At 40.9% G+C, this 13,770-nt stretch overlaps 2 protein-coding genes across 4 annotated transcripts in view; one reads left to right on the top strand and one right to left on the bottom strand.

Annotated features, from left to right (window-relative positions):
- The window catches only part of PLEKHB2 (pleckstrin homology domain containing B2), a 46,899-nt gene extending 41,248 nt beyond the window's left edge, over positions 1-5,651 (bottom strand). The window contains exon 1 of one of the 2 annotated variants that reach the window (XM_061636385.1): positions 5,515-5,651. The gene's annotated coding sequence lies outside the window, so the exon portion shown is untranslated. Of the gene's footprint in view, positions 1-5,075; positions 5,098-5,514 lie in introns of those variants that run through there. The other variant, XM_061636384.1, reaches the window with a different exon arrangement.
- Positions 5,122-13,770, top strand: part of FAM168B (family with sequence similarity 168 member B) — a 30,284-nt gene continuing 21,635 nt past the window's right edge. Inside the window, exon 1 of one of the 2 annotated variants that reach the window (XM_061636389.1) lies at positions 5,122-5,427. The gene's annotated coding sequence lies outside the window, so the exon portion shown is untranslated. The remainder of the gene's footprint in view (positions 5,428-13,770) is intronic. The other variant, XM_061636388.1, reaches the window with a different exon arrangement.

Here is a 13,770-nt window from a genome sequence, read left to right as displayed (position 1 = left end):
TATAATGCACTTGTGTTTGGTCTAAAGCATCAGGAAAAAAAAATGGAGGACATGCCAGGGTGTTTTGCGACCTGCAACTTAAGGTGGAAGATCAGGAGAATCATGATTGCCACCAGAATATTCATTTTCATGGGTGAAAATGGGATTGGAAGGGCATGATATAGTGTCCTTTGTAGTAACATGGCTTCATGAATGCTCCCTGATCTGAACCTGACTGCCAAGCGCACAGGGCTCTAGGAGCAGGTCCCCTGACAGCAACCTCCCTAAGGACATTGTAGTTCACTCACTATCCTCTGAAGGAGAAGTTCTACAAAATGCTTAGTGAAATGAAGCATCTCTCCTGCCAGAGTCAGCTGGTTCAGAGCTACCAAGATAAGAGCCAAGAGACCGCGGAGAAGGAAAGTGCTCATGTCTTTTACTAAAGTGCTTCACAACAACGTGGGAATCGCTTACCGATGAGGATTTCCTTTTAGACTGACCATCTGCCATGATGGCGGTCTTATGAGAAGGACTTCAAAATCTCAACCTGAAGAAATCCTGCAGCTGCACCGTGTACTATTGAAGACAGGAGCTACAGACAGTGAAGGAGAGACTGAACATCAGAATCTTCCAAAGGACTCGGGGACTGGAAGGAAGAAGTGAAGGACTGTGCAGTGCAGGCCCAGTAGCCTGAAGTGGCTTGTCACTAGCAAGTCATTTTCAACTGTTAGCTTGGACAGAGGTTGTCAGTTCTCTGTTTTCTCACTTGCTCCCCTATTCCTCCCTTTAGGATTGTTAAGGGAGCATGGGGGTAGGTTGATCCTCATCATGTTTGCTTGACCCTTTTATTATTTGTCTTTATGCCTTGCCCTAATGAGCCGGTGGCATGGGGAGGGAGAACGTGTTGAAATAACTGTCATGCACATTCATGCCCCCCTTTCACTCTTCCCGTGTGGTGCGAGAGAACATGTTTCCTTGACACAGGAGCTCAGTAAGTTGGATATCCCTCCCAGGAGGATTTAATTCATATGTGGTTAGTTTGTTCCATGGATTTGTTTCTGTGTTCTTACATTTCTGGGGTCTATATAATAAATTATACTAAAATTATATATACTAATAAAATGTAATAATGATAATAAACAATTATTTATAGAATGCTCTTTTATCTGCTCCATATATGTGTGATATAATAAAATAGCATAGGCCTAGCAGGGTAGCCAATATAGTGCTCTGCAGATGTTGTTGGACTACAACTCCCATCATCCCAGACCACTGGCCAGGCTGGCTGGTGTTAATGGGAGTTGGAATCCAACAACATCTGGAGGGCACAAGGTTGGCTAGCCCTGGTATAAGTTTATAACCTATGCCCTTTTATTCTTCTCTCAAGAACCCTTCCCTCAATACCTGAATTGACAATACAGTCTGGGCTCGGGCTATGGGGAAGATGTGGGATGCTAGAAGAATCACAGGCAAGGGGGGGGCTACACCGTATAGGCCTATGCCTGGCCACGCAGAGGCTCACAAGGCTGAAGAGAGGCCCATTCAAGGTCTTGAGTTTATATGGGCCTATATCCAGCTTGAATGCACCTGGCCTGCACCTAGGCAATCACCCTCAGATAGCCTGGAGACCCCAGCTCATCTGAGCAGTGAGGGAACAAATTTACCTCTGAAATTGGAGCAGAGGGGTGGAGCTAAACAGGGATATTGCTGCATGGACTGCCACTCTCCAGTGAAGCCCCTATTGCATCCACCATTGCCAGATGAAGAGGCTGGGGGGAGCAAACACTAGGAACTATGATTTCTGTCACTCCTCTGGTGAGGCTTGCTATTGCTGCTGGCCTCTGCTGAAGCTGCCGACTCCCACAGCGGCCAGCCCCGTCTGCTGTGGCCTGCTGCCCCCTTGACTCATCGTTGCTTGCCACTGCCACTCCCATCTGTCTGTGCTGGAGCCCACACCTAACCTCCACTACTGTTTACCACCACCTAAGTCTGTCAGACCACCAGTGCCACCCACTGCTGGGGCAGGCTACCGCTGCTGTAGTCAGCGGTCCTCATTCCTCCTCCTCCTTTTCTGTCCTCTTCTCAGACCCAGCCAGTTGGTAATGGGAGCTGTAGTCCAACATTTGGAGGACAACTTTATAAGGCCATAGGGAAAGGAAAGGGCCATAAGTCAGGAGGAGAGCATCCGTGTTGCAAGCAGCATCCGTGTTCAATCCCTAGCGTAGACAATACTGAGCTAGATAGTAACTGCTGACTGTATAATGTTCCCTATTCCTGCCCTATGTCATACCCAGCTAATACCAGACATCTCTGAATATCTTATGCCTTACAGATGGAACTTCTTGTTTGTTGTTATGTGACTTCAAGTCGATTACGATTTATGGCGACCCTATGAATCAGCGACCTCCAATAGCATCTGTCATAGATCACCCTGTTCAGATCTTGTTAGTTCAGGTCTGTGGCTGTCTTTATGGAATCAACCCATCTCTTGTTTGGCCTTCCTCTTTTTCTACTCCCTTCTGTTTTCCTCAGCATTGTTGTCTTTTCTAATGAATCATGTCTTCTCATTATATGTCCAAAGTATGATAACCTCAGTTTCATCATTTTAGCTTCTAGTGATAGTTCTGGTTTAATTTGTTCTGACACCCAATTATTTGTCTTTTTCGTGGTCCATGGTATTGGCAAAGCTCTCCTCCAACACCACATTTCAAATGAGTGGATTTTTCTCTTATCTGCTTTTTTCACTGTCCAACTTTCACATCCATACATAGAGATCAGGAATACCATGGTCTGAATGATCCTGACTTGAATGTTCAGTGATATATCTTTGCATTTGAGGACCTCTTCTAGTTCTCATAGCTGCTCTCCCCAGTCCTAGCCTTCTTCTGATTTGACTAGTGTCTCCATTTTGGTTAATGACTGTGCCAAGGTATTGATAATCCTTGACAAGTTCAATGTGCTCTTTGTCAACTTTAAAGTTACATAAATCTTTTGTTGTCCTTACTTTAGTCTTCTTGACGTTCAGCTGTGCTTTCGTGCTTAAAATACACCCCTGTATCACATCCTTTCCAATTGGGAACCAATCGGTTTCTCCACATTCTGTCCTTACAGTAGACTCTTGTGCAGAGTATAGGTTGCACATCAGAACAATCAGATTCTGTGGGACCCCCATTTCTTTTAAGGCATTCTATAGTTTTTAATGATCTACACAATCAAAGGCTTTGATGTAATCTATAACGCACAGGGTGATTTTCTTCTGAAATTCCTTGCTCTGTTCCATTATCCAACGTATGTTTGTGATATGATCTCTGGTGCCTCTTCCCTTTCTAAATCCAGATTGGACGTCTGGCATTTCTCACTCCATATATGGTAAGAGCCTTTGTTGTAGAATGTTGAGCATTAGTTTACTTGCATGGGACATTAAGGCAATAGTTCAATAATTACTGCATTCCCTGGGATCCCTTCTTTGGAATTGGGATGTATATTGAACACTTCCAGTCTGTGGACCATTGTTTAGTTTTCCATATTTCTTGACATATTTTAGTCAAAATTTGGACAGATTCAGTCTCAGTAGCTTGTAGCAATTCTATTGGTATGCTATCTGTTCACGGTGATTTGTTTCTTCCAAGTATTTTAAGAGCAGCTTTCACCGCACATCCTAAAATTTCTGGTTCTTCATCATACGTTTCCTCCATGAATGAGTATGTCATCCTTGCATCTCTTTTATAGAGTTCTTAAGTGTCTTGCTTCCATCTTCCTTTTATTTCATCTTGGTCAGTCAGTGTGTTCTCCTGTTGATTATTCAACATCCCTACCCTTCGTTTACATTTCCCTTTCATTTCTCTAATCTTTTGGAATAGGGCTCTTGTTATTCCGTTTTTGTTTTCATCTTCTATTTCTATACAATAAGCATTGTAATAGTTCTCTTTGTCCCTACATACTCGGGTCTGTACTGTTGCATTTAGGGTTCTTACTGTGTTTCTATCTCCTTTTGCTTTTCTTCTCTCTTTAACCATTTTAAGAGTTTCGTCAGTCATCCGTTAAGGTCTTTCTCTCTTTCTAACTAGAGGTTGATGGTTTTTTTGCGTTCTTCCCTGATAATTTCTCTGACTTCATAGTTCTTCTGGTTCTCTGTCAACTAAGTTTAAAGACTGCAATCTGTTCCTTATTTGATCTTTATATTCTTCTGGGATATTATTTAAATTGTATTTAGGCATTAGGATTGCATTGTTCTTCTTCATTAGCTTTATTAGGATTTTTGATATGACCAGTTCATGATCTGTACCACAGTCTTCTCCTGGTCTTGTTTTCGCAGAAAGTATGGAACTTCTCCATCTTCTGCTACCAATTCTATAATCAATTTGATTCCTATATTGACCATTTGGTGATGTCCACACGTACAGTTGTCTTTCCGATTGCTCAAAAAATGTTTGCAAGAAAGAAATTATTGGCTTCACAGCATTCAATAAGTCTTTCTCCTGCTTCATTTCTATTTCCTAAGCCCCGTTTCCACATACTTTCTAGTTCTCTGTTCCCTACTTTTGCATTCCAGTCCCCCATGATTATCAGAACGTCTTGTTTTGGTGTGTGATCAATTTCCTCCTGTACTTCTACGTAAAATCTCTCTAATTCCTCTTCTTCTGTATTTGCCCTTGAAATGTAGACTTGGATGATGGTTATGTTAATAGATTTCCCGTTAAATCTCATTGTTATAACTCGCTCAGACCTCGCGTTGTAGCTCTTAATTGTTTTTGCTACATCACTTCTCACAGGTGGAAGTAATTTGCTCTAAATAACACGTTGGGCCAGTCACAGCTTCTCAGCCTAACCTATCTCACAAGGTTGTTCTGAGAATAAAATGGGGAAGGGGAGAAGCATGTCCAACACCTTGAATTCTGGGGGAAAGGTGGCATAAAAATAAGTAAGCAACTAAATAAAATACTTGTGTGTGCCTACACGTTCCTTCACGTGACCAGCCCTGGGGCTATCTAAACAGATAGGAAGTTTGTTTAATAATAATAAAAAAGGCCGCCCTAGTTTCATTTGCACGTGCGAAGGAAGGTAGGATAGTAAGAAAGCGCAAGAGCTTCTCCTACCACGTGACAGGGGGCAGGTGCAGTCGAGTCTTTCTCCCCCCGCACGTGACAGCGTTTTCTGTTTGCTTTTGGGGGGCTTCAGACGCGCGCACGGCTCTCGTCGTCGTCCGTCCTCTGCACCCAGCCGACAGGCGGATGTGACGTTTTGGGCCGCTAGGTTGCTGCGCAGTTCTCTGGAGAAGAGCGAACGAGAGAGACAGGAAGGCGCAGCCAGGAGGGACTTGTCGTTGTGGTCGCGGCACCTCCAGGCGGCACCAACCCCCGCCCAGGCTCGGCCCCCTCCCGCCTCAGGCCCCGAGAGCGAGAGAGCGACAGCCGGGCCGGGGCCGCCGCGACGAAGAGCCGCAGTCTGGTAAGCGAGCGAAGCCGCCGCTTCGGCCCCTCCTCCTCCCCAGCCACTGCCCTGAGGGGAGGGGGACGTTGTCGCTCGTTTTCTTACCTGCCGCTCCCGCCCTCGGTGGTCTTTAGGGCCGCGCCGAAAGGAGCCGTCCTGGTGGGTTCTTCTCCAAGGCCTCGGCAAGGGTTGTTGCCGAGCCAAGGCCACAGTCTCAGTCAAGCGCGGACGTCGCGCCCGCGGGCGACCCAGAGCAACTCAGCTCGCTGTAAGGCTTACAGCCGCTTTCGTTTCTCGGCCTCTTCCTCTTTTTTCTTTTTTTGTTTCTGGCGGTGCTGCTTAAAAGTCGATGCTTAACAGGCCCGCTAGATCGCCCTCGTCTCTCTATCTGGACAGGAGAGGTCACAAGGCTTTTCTTGGCCTAGCTTTTAGGGACGGGGGCGTTTGCGCTGGCCAAGTAAGTGGCTTGGGCGCAAAAGGATTCTGCCCAATTATCCTGGAATTTCTTGAGCCGCTCAGCGGTGACAAAGAAAACGACGCTTTAGGATTCAAACCGGTTTGCACTAATTAGAAATGGTTGCTGAGAGAGAAAATTGCACCCGTTATACTGACTGTCAATCTTTTAGGGCTTAATGGCTGATAATGTGAGTGGGCTTTATGGTTTTTTGTATTTTAGGGCAGCAATCCTATACACGCAACCTGGGAGTAACTTACATTGAAAACAGTTAATGCACTACTTTCAAGGAAACGTGTAGGTCTAGGCTCATGGCTATATTCTTCAATGCCGTTTAACTGAGGAAGACTTACTTCCAAATAAACATGGAGGATTAGCCTGTCCATCACTTAAATTTGGTCATATATGTATACGCAGTATGAGATTTGCTGTGCTTGTTCTGGGACAGTTAACCTGGAATGCAGGTGCTTGCCTGTCCTAAATCTAGAGCACTGATTCCGGAGTATTTTGCCACTGGGGTTCAAGTATGCCTGCATATGCCCTTGTGTAACTTGTTTAAAGCAGGCCCAGGTCTTGCTTTAGCAGCTGTGAATATTACATGCTCCTTAAATGGGATCTTTTAAATAGATATTGAAATCTAGTTTCCTTGCTAAGGATTTGGATATCCCTGTTCAAGTTGTGCACATGGGTATGAAGTGACACAGATCTTTCTTGAAATCAAAGTCCAGAAATCAAATACAGAATGTATACAAATGTGCTCTTAATTATGTTTCTCTATTTTCTTTACCCAACTTTCTCCGTAGATAGCTTTATAGTAAAAGTGAAGAGCTTAGAGGCCTTTTAAAATGATTTGCAGTACACCGGTGGCATTTGTCTAAAATACTTTTTAATGAACTGATAAGCTGAAGAATGGTTTTGTGTTGTCTGTTTTAAATTATTACTGAGTATGGTTTGACAGTTTTTTAAATAATAATCATTAAATTAAAATCAGCAGACAAGAGCCAATCTCGTAAGATTAAAAGCATACCATGATAGAGAAAACATTGCAGCCTTTGGTACTGGCACAGCTATTTCCCTTAAGGAGGATAGAATGAAGGTTTCTGAGTTTTTATGGATACAAGATGACATGCAAACGATTAAAGTGCTCTCAGTCTGGGGTTTGAGAATTTTCTAGGTATATGCCATTTATATAGCTCTTGAACATACCAAGTGTTTTGCAACCTTTCTTCTTGTTGCCATAACCCTGTGTAGTAACTGCTCTGTTTCTGTTGGATGTTCCTCACTGTGATTATACCCTTTCCGGCTGTTCCTGCTCCAATTTTCCTGATTGTCCATACTCCGACCATCTGCATTCAGTTCCAGGCAGCAGAATATTATTATTTTTATTTATACGTCCAGCAGAGTTCTCTTCCTTACTTTCCTAATTCTGTCCATTTAAAATCCAAAAGATTTGGAACCTGCTTATCTGAAGGACCTCCTGCACTTGTATTAGCCTGCCTGGGCTTTAAGATCAGTTTCCAAGGTCGTGGTCTCCGATCTGTCAGTAGAGATCAGAGTGATTGATACCAGGGACAGGACATCTCCCCTAGGAAATACTTGTGGCCCTGGCAGTTTTTAAGAGAAATCTTAATACATTTTTATCAGTCAGAATTTTAATAACTGTTGTGCTAGGGATTGTTATTGCATATTTTCAAGAGATAATGTAATGTAGTTTTAATATAATGATTCCATATATTGTTTCCATTGAGAAATTTTGTACACTGCCTTGTGAAGGTAATAATGCCTTAAAGGTGGTTTTAGAAATCTTTTAACAAATAAATTTATTCCCTATCTTGCAAAGAGACCTACTGCCACTCTAGACTTGTCTTAGAAGAATACCCACATAACTTAATTATAAATTCAACTATTACATTTTACATCTGACCTATTAAAACCTATATATGCTTTGCTCTTTAAATTAATTGTTTATATTTTGCAAAGATGAGGAGGGGTTTAAATGTAATAATACAATTTTAGATGTTGATAGTAACACCCTGCTCATTTGACTAAACTTTCTGTCTGCTCAGATACAATTTTGTTTAGAGAAGCCTACAACTGTAAATGTTATAAAACTTTGAAACTCATAAAACAGCAGCACATCTCAAGCAAAGTTTTCTGTGGAATACATGCTATTCACCCTTCAGGCTGAAAAGAGTCTTGATATTTTACAAATATATATTCTTTCTATTAATCAAACAGCTTCATTTTAGCTCAGTTTCTCTTGCCCAGTTTTACAACTAATTTCATGAGAATGTTGTATGAGGATCCCCTTTGGATGGCTTTAAAAGAGGATTAGACAAATACATGGAGGAAAAGGCTATCAGTGGGTACTAGCTGTGATGGCTATGCTCTGACCCTATGGTCAGAGGTAGCATGCTTCAGTTGTGGAAACTGCAGAAGGGGAAAGTGCTTTTGTGCTCAGGTCCTGCTTGCAGGCTTCCCTTGGGCATCTGGTTGCCACTGTGAGAACAGGATGCTGGGCTAGATAGGCCTTTGGCTCTTACGTTCTTATGATTCTTTGTGAATATTGTGTGTACACGAAAGGTCAGTTTGCTTGTCTTCTAATCTTATTTAACTTAATTTGTATATCATTTAATTAAAAAAGAAAAATCTCTAAGTGGCTTACATAAAATAGTGTAAATAAGATATTTATGGAAAATACACAAAATCAACCAGTAATATTTGTTTTAAAAAATGTGTGGGTAGACGTGCCTGAACCAAGAAATTTTTATCAGGTGTCTAAAGCTGTACGGCAATGGTGCCTGCCTGATGTTAACATGCAAGGAGTTCTAGAGCATGGGTGCTGCCACACCAAAATACATTCCTTGCAGAAATGAACACTATAATCACAATCTTGTATGTAAGGCATCAAGCTGTGGAAAAATTAGCTCAGGGCCATTGACCTAGGTGCAAAGCCCTCACTTTTCCTATAAGTATCTTAAGAATTATGGAGGTACAATACTTGTTTGGAATTCTGTCCTGTAAACTGTTAGTGCCCATGTGTGTTATGTGCCTTCAAGTCGATTATGACTATGACCCTATGAATCAGTGACCTCCAATGGCATTAGTGTCCCTAGGTTAGTCTAAATGAAAAGTGTACATTCTGGTGCTTTAGGAAATGCTAGGGCTGGAAACAACTTTACCAGTATTTTGCAAAGTAAAATTATTATTTATTGTTACTGTTTCATATGTAGCCCAGCCCTAAACACATTGAAGGAAAGTAGGTTCTGTTGACTTTTGTGAAGCTAATACCATAAAATGGCTGCAATCCAGAAAGAACTGGATTGTTTTTTCTGCACTCTAAAAAGTGTGAAAAGCAGTTCAGTGGTTCAGCTCTGAAAGCTCCTGAGTTGAAAATGAAGGTGCTTGCACACCTCTGATATTTGTAAACTCGAGGATCATAGCCTGTACTGCTCAGCTTCATAACAGAGGCAGTGGTCCTCTCATCACTTACTCTAGAGCAATGTCATCACTTCAAGAAAGTGTTCCAGGTTAACTAAGTGTATAGTATCTTTAATACTATAGTTTTGTCACTCATCCGTGTAATTGTATTTTCATTTTCATACGTTTACTGTGTAGAATCCAGTGTCCACATTTCATTTTGGAAATGAAGTTAAATTCCTATTTAAAGCTATATATGGTGAGTAATACATTTTAGATAAAACTTCTACAGCAGGAGTCCCCAATCTTTTCAAACCTGTCTAACACAAGACATAACTAATCTTTAACCATTCATGTCAGTCAGGTTGTCTACGGTGTCTAGATGTAACAGAGGACAGGGATCCTTCTTTAAACGGTTTTGTAGAAATGAAATTTTGGCAACCTTGCCATGGAAGGATGAAAGCAGCAACACCTGCCAAAATTTCTTCTTCTGCACAAGTATTAAAGGCACAAAACCCCTATCATAGTTTGCTGTTGTCACCCATATGTGGGCAAAATGGGCAATAGTTTATGAAGATTACATACTATTCACCATAAGTAATCTAGTTTCAAATGGGGGCTGAGGTTAATTTCCAAAGTGGAATTATGTGTTCAATTTTATATAGTATGTGTAATATTATGAAAAATGAGATTTCAGTTACATCAATGAGTGAGAAAACTATTGCACTTAAACTGTTGTAGTTAACCGTCGTCAAGATGAACTATAGTTTAACAGCTGTTTGGTGGGCCATCAGAATTCTAATCTAAAACGGAAGCGGAAGCTTCTGAAGCAGGGGAGAACATGAGCCATAGGTTCATTCTCATAATACTAAACTCTTGTGGTTGTTATGTGCCTTCAAATTGATTGTGACTTATGGCGACCCTATGAATCAGCAACCTCCAGTGGCATCTCTCATGAACCACCCTGTTCAGATTTTGTAAGTTCAGGTCTGTGGCTTTCTTTATGGAATCAATCCATCTCTTGTTTGGTCTTCCTCTTTTTCTGCTCCCTTCTGTTTCCCCCAGCATTATTATCTTTTCTAGTGAATCATGTCTTCTCATTATGTGTCCAAAGTATGATAACCTCAGTTTCATCATTTTAGCTTCTAGTGATAGTTCTGGTTTAATTTGTTCTGACACCCAATTATTTGTCTTTTTCGCAGTCCATTGTATCCACAAAGCTTTCTTCCAACACCACATTTCAAATGAGTGGATTTTTCTCTTATCCGCTTTTTTCAGTCCAACTTTCATGTCCACACATAGAGATCAGGAATACCCTGGTCTGAATGATCCTGACTTTAGTATTCAGTGATACACCTTTGCATTTGAGGACCTTTTCTAGTTCTCTCATAGCTGCCCTCCATATTTCCATATTTCTTGACAATTTTTTGTCAAAATTTGGACAGATTCAATCTCAGTTGCTTGTAACAACTCTGTTGGTATGCCATCTGTTCCTGGTGATTTGTTCCTTTTAAGAGCAGCTTCCACCTGGCATCCTAAAAATTCTGGTTCTTCATCATACAGTTCCTCCATGAATGAATCTGTCATCCTTGCCTCTCTTTTATATAGTTCTTCAGTGTATTGCTTCCATCTTCCTTTTATCTCATCTCGGTCAGTCAGTTGTTCCCCTGTTGATTATTCGACATCCCTACTCTTGATTTCAGTTTCCCTTTAATTTCTGTAATCTTTTGGAATAGGACTCTTGTTCTACCCTTTTTGTTGTCCTCTTTTATTTCTGTACAATAACTATTGTAATAGTTTTCTTTATCCCTATGTACTGTTGCTGTATTGTTGCATTTAGGGTTTTGACTGTGTTTCTATCTCCTCTTGTTTTTGTTTTCCTTCTCTCTTGAACCATTTTAAGAGTTTCATCAGTCATCCATTAAGGTCTTTCTCTCTTTTTAACTAGAGGTATTGTCTTTTTGCATTCTTTGATAACGTCTCTGACTTCAGTCCATAGTTCTTCTGGTTCTCTATCAACTAAGTTTAAAGCCTTAAATCTGATCCTTATTTGATCTGTATATTCTTCTGAGATGTTATTTAAATTGTATCTTGACATTTGCTGCCCTGGGCTCCTGCTGGGAGGAAGGGCAGCATATAAATCAAATAATTAATAAATAAATAAAATTATGATTGCTTTGTTGTTTTTCTTTAGCTCTGCTGTTATTTGCAATATTAGCAGTTCATGATCTGTGTTTATTTTTATTATAGCGCAGTCTGCTCCTCATCTTGTTTTTGCAGAAAGTATGGAGCTTCTTCATCTTCTATCAATTATATATTCAGTTTGATTCCTATATTGACCATTTGTTGATGTCCACGTGTACAGTCGTCTTTTTGGTTGCTCAAAAAATGTTTGTGAGAAAGAAATTATTGGCTTCACAGAATTCAATAAGTCTTTCTCCTGCTTCATTTCTGTCGCCTAAGTCTCATTTCCCCACAATTCCTAGTTCTCTGTTCCCTACTTTTACATTCCAGACCCCCATTATCAGAACATCTTGTTCTGTTGTGTGATCAATTTCTTCCTGTACTTCTGTGTAAAATATTTCCAGTTCCTCTTCTGCTTTTGCAGATGGAGCGTAGACTTGGATGATGGTTATGTTAATAGGTTTCCCATTAAATCTCATTGATACCACTCGCCCAGACCTTCCGTTATAGCTCCTAATTGCTTTGGCTACATTACTTCTCACAAAGCAACCCTTTTCTTCTTAATTTCTCATTTCTTGCATAAAATATTTTGTTGTTGCCTGATTGAAAACGTCCCATTCCCATCCGTTTTAATTCACTCACGCCAAGTATTGTAATGTTGATAAGTTCCATTTCTTGCTTGACGATTTCTAACTTTCCCTGGTTCATGCTTCTCACATTCCATGTTCCTATTGTGTATGTCGTACAACTCTGGACTCTCTTTTCGCATCTGTGTGCATTGGCCTCTGAGCTTCCTTTTGGCTTTGACCCCGTTGTGTCATTAGCCACAGCACTACTTGTACTTGTCTATTGTTCTTCCCCAGTAGGTTGCTGAGTGCCATCTGACCTGGGGGTCTCCTCTTCTGGCACTCTCTCGTGTTGCATTTTGGATACTTTATTCATAGGGTTTTCTTGGTAAAAGGTATTCAGAGGTGGTTACCATTGCCTTTCTCTGAGTCTGGATGCATCTTAGTCTGGTGTCTCAACTTTGACGATTTCAAAGTTGGGTGCCTGTGCTAGGAGTCTATCCTCTTGGTCTAGATTCCTGACAACGTTGCTGTCAGCTTCTTTGACACTCTCAAACCCCCTCACCACATTAAGGTGTGCATCCTAGAGGGAGTACTAAACCCTGGCTTAGCATTATGTCTGAATGCAGCCACACACAGTAGTGGTTGATGTCTCTGGTGTCTTACCTAAGGTTTTTGTGCTTTGCTTTCTGACTGGCTTGCTGTTGGTCAAATTGCTATTATGATTTGCCTTTTTTATTGTGCAGTTAGTACATCTATATTCCATGTTCCTTTATCATGGAACTGAAGATGGCATACATAGGATTCCCATAGAATTTCCTGTCCATGCATTTGTCAGGCCCAGACCTACGTAGCTTCATCTAAGTGGTTTCATTATGTACTTCACAACAAGGCAGGACAAGATGAGATCCTAAGCATGCTTTAATAAGGAGTAAGCCCTGTTGGGTCACTGCCAGACATCTTTCTGAGTAACCGCAGAGGATTGCACTGTAATATTTAAGTGTGAGCATAGGTGTCTGTGTCCCCCCCCCCTTTTGTTGACTTTAGGGCACTCTTGGCAGTCAGAAAAATGTTAATTGATGACAGAAACTGCAATAATTGAATATCCTTATTTTATGAAAGAAGGCAGCCCAAAATAGTGTTTCCCATGTTAGGTATATATCACGTATATTTTAGGTTTGTTGGGGTTTTTTTTAAACCCTTTGTAGAGGATGTTAGTAAATATTGACTGATGTATGTATGCATACTTGCCATTAGCAAAAAAAATCCATGAACCCTGAAGAAATCTGATATTGAGGACCATTTTTCTTCCCACTGTGGTACAATGAGAGGATTATTTGCAGCAATAAAAGCTTTTTAATGTTACATCATTTTGGTCATTTAACAGTTAAATTTAACAAAGCTTTCATATTTTACAATGAAGCTCTTGACTGAAGTCAAAGGAATAAAATTAGGGACAGGAGGGGAAATGTATCTGTATGAGGGAATTTAGTGTAGTTGGGAAAGTAACATTCCTTGCTGACAAGCTGAAAGTAGCAGTAGAAGGGAGGTCCTCCAATTTCAGAACAGAGCTAGAGGGGTATATTATAAAGAGATCTAGAAAAGTATTTGTCTATAATTGTCTGTTCTAAAGTACATAGAATAAAATACTGTGGAACACTGTTTTCATACCTTTAGTGAACAACTTATTCAAATAAAGTTCTTTCACAGTGTTTTGAATTATCTAACGAAATATGC

Source organism: Rhineura floridana, chromosome 7 (genome assembly GCF_030035675.1).
Source record: "Rhineura floridana isolate rRhiFlo1 chromosome 7, rRhiFlo1.hap2, whole genome shotgun sequence".
Taxonomy (NCBI): domain Eukaryota; kingdom Metazoa; phylum Chordata; class Lepidosauria; order Squamata; family Rhineuridae; genus Rhineura; species Rhineura floridana.
Note: the sequence above shows the minus strand (reverse complement) of the source record. Positions and strands in the feature narration are given on the sequence as shown.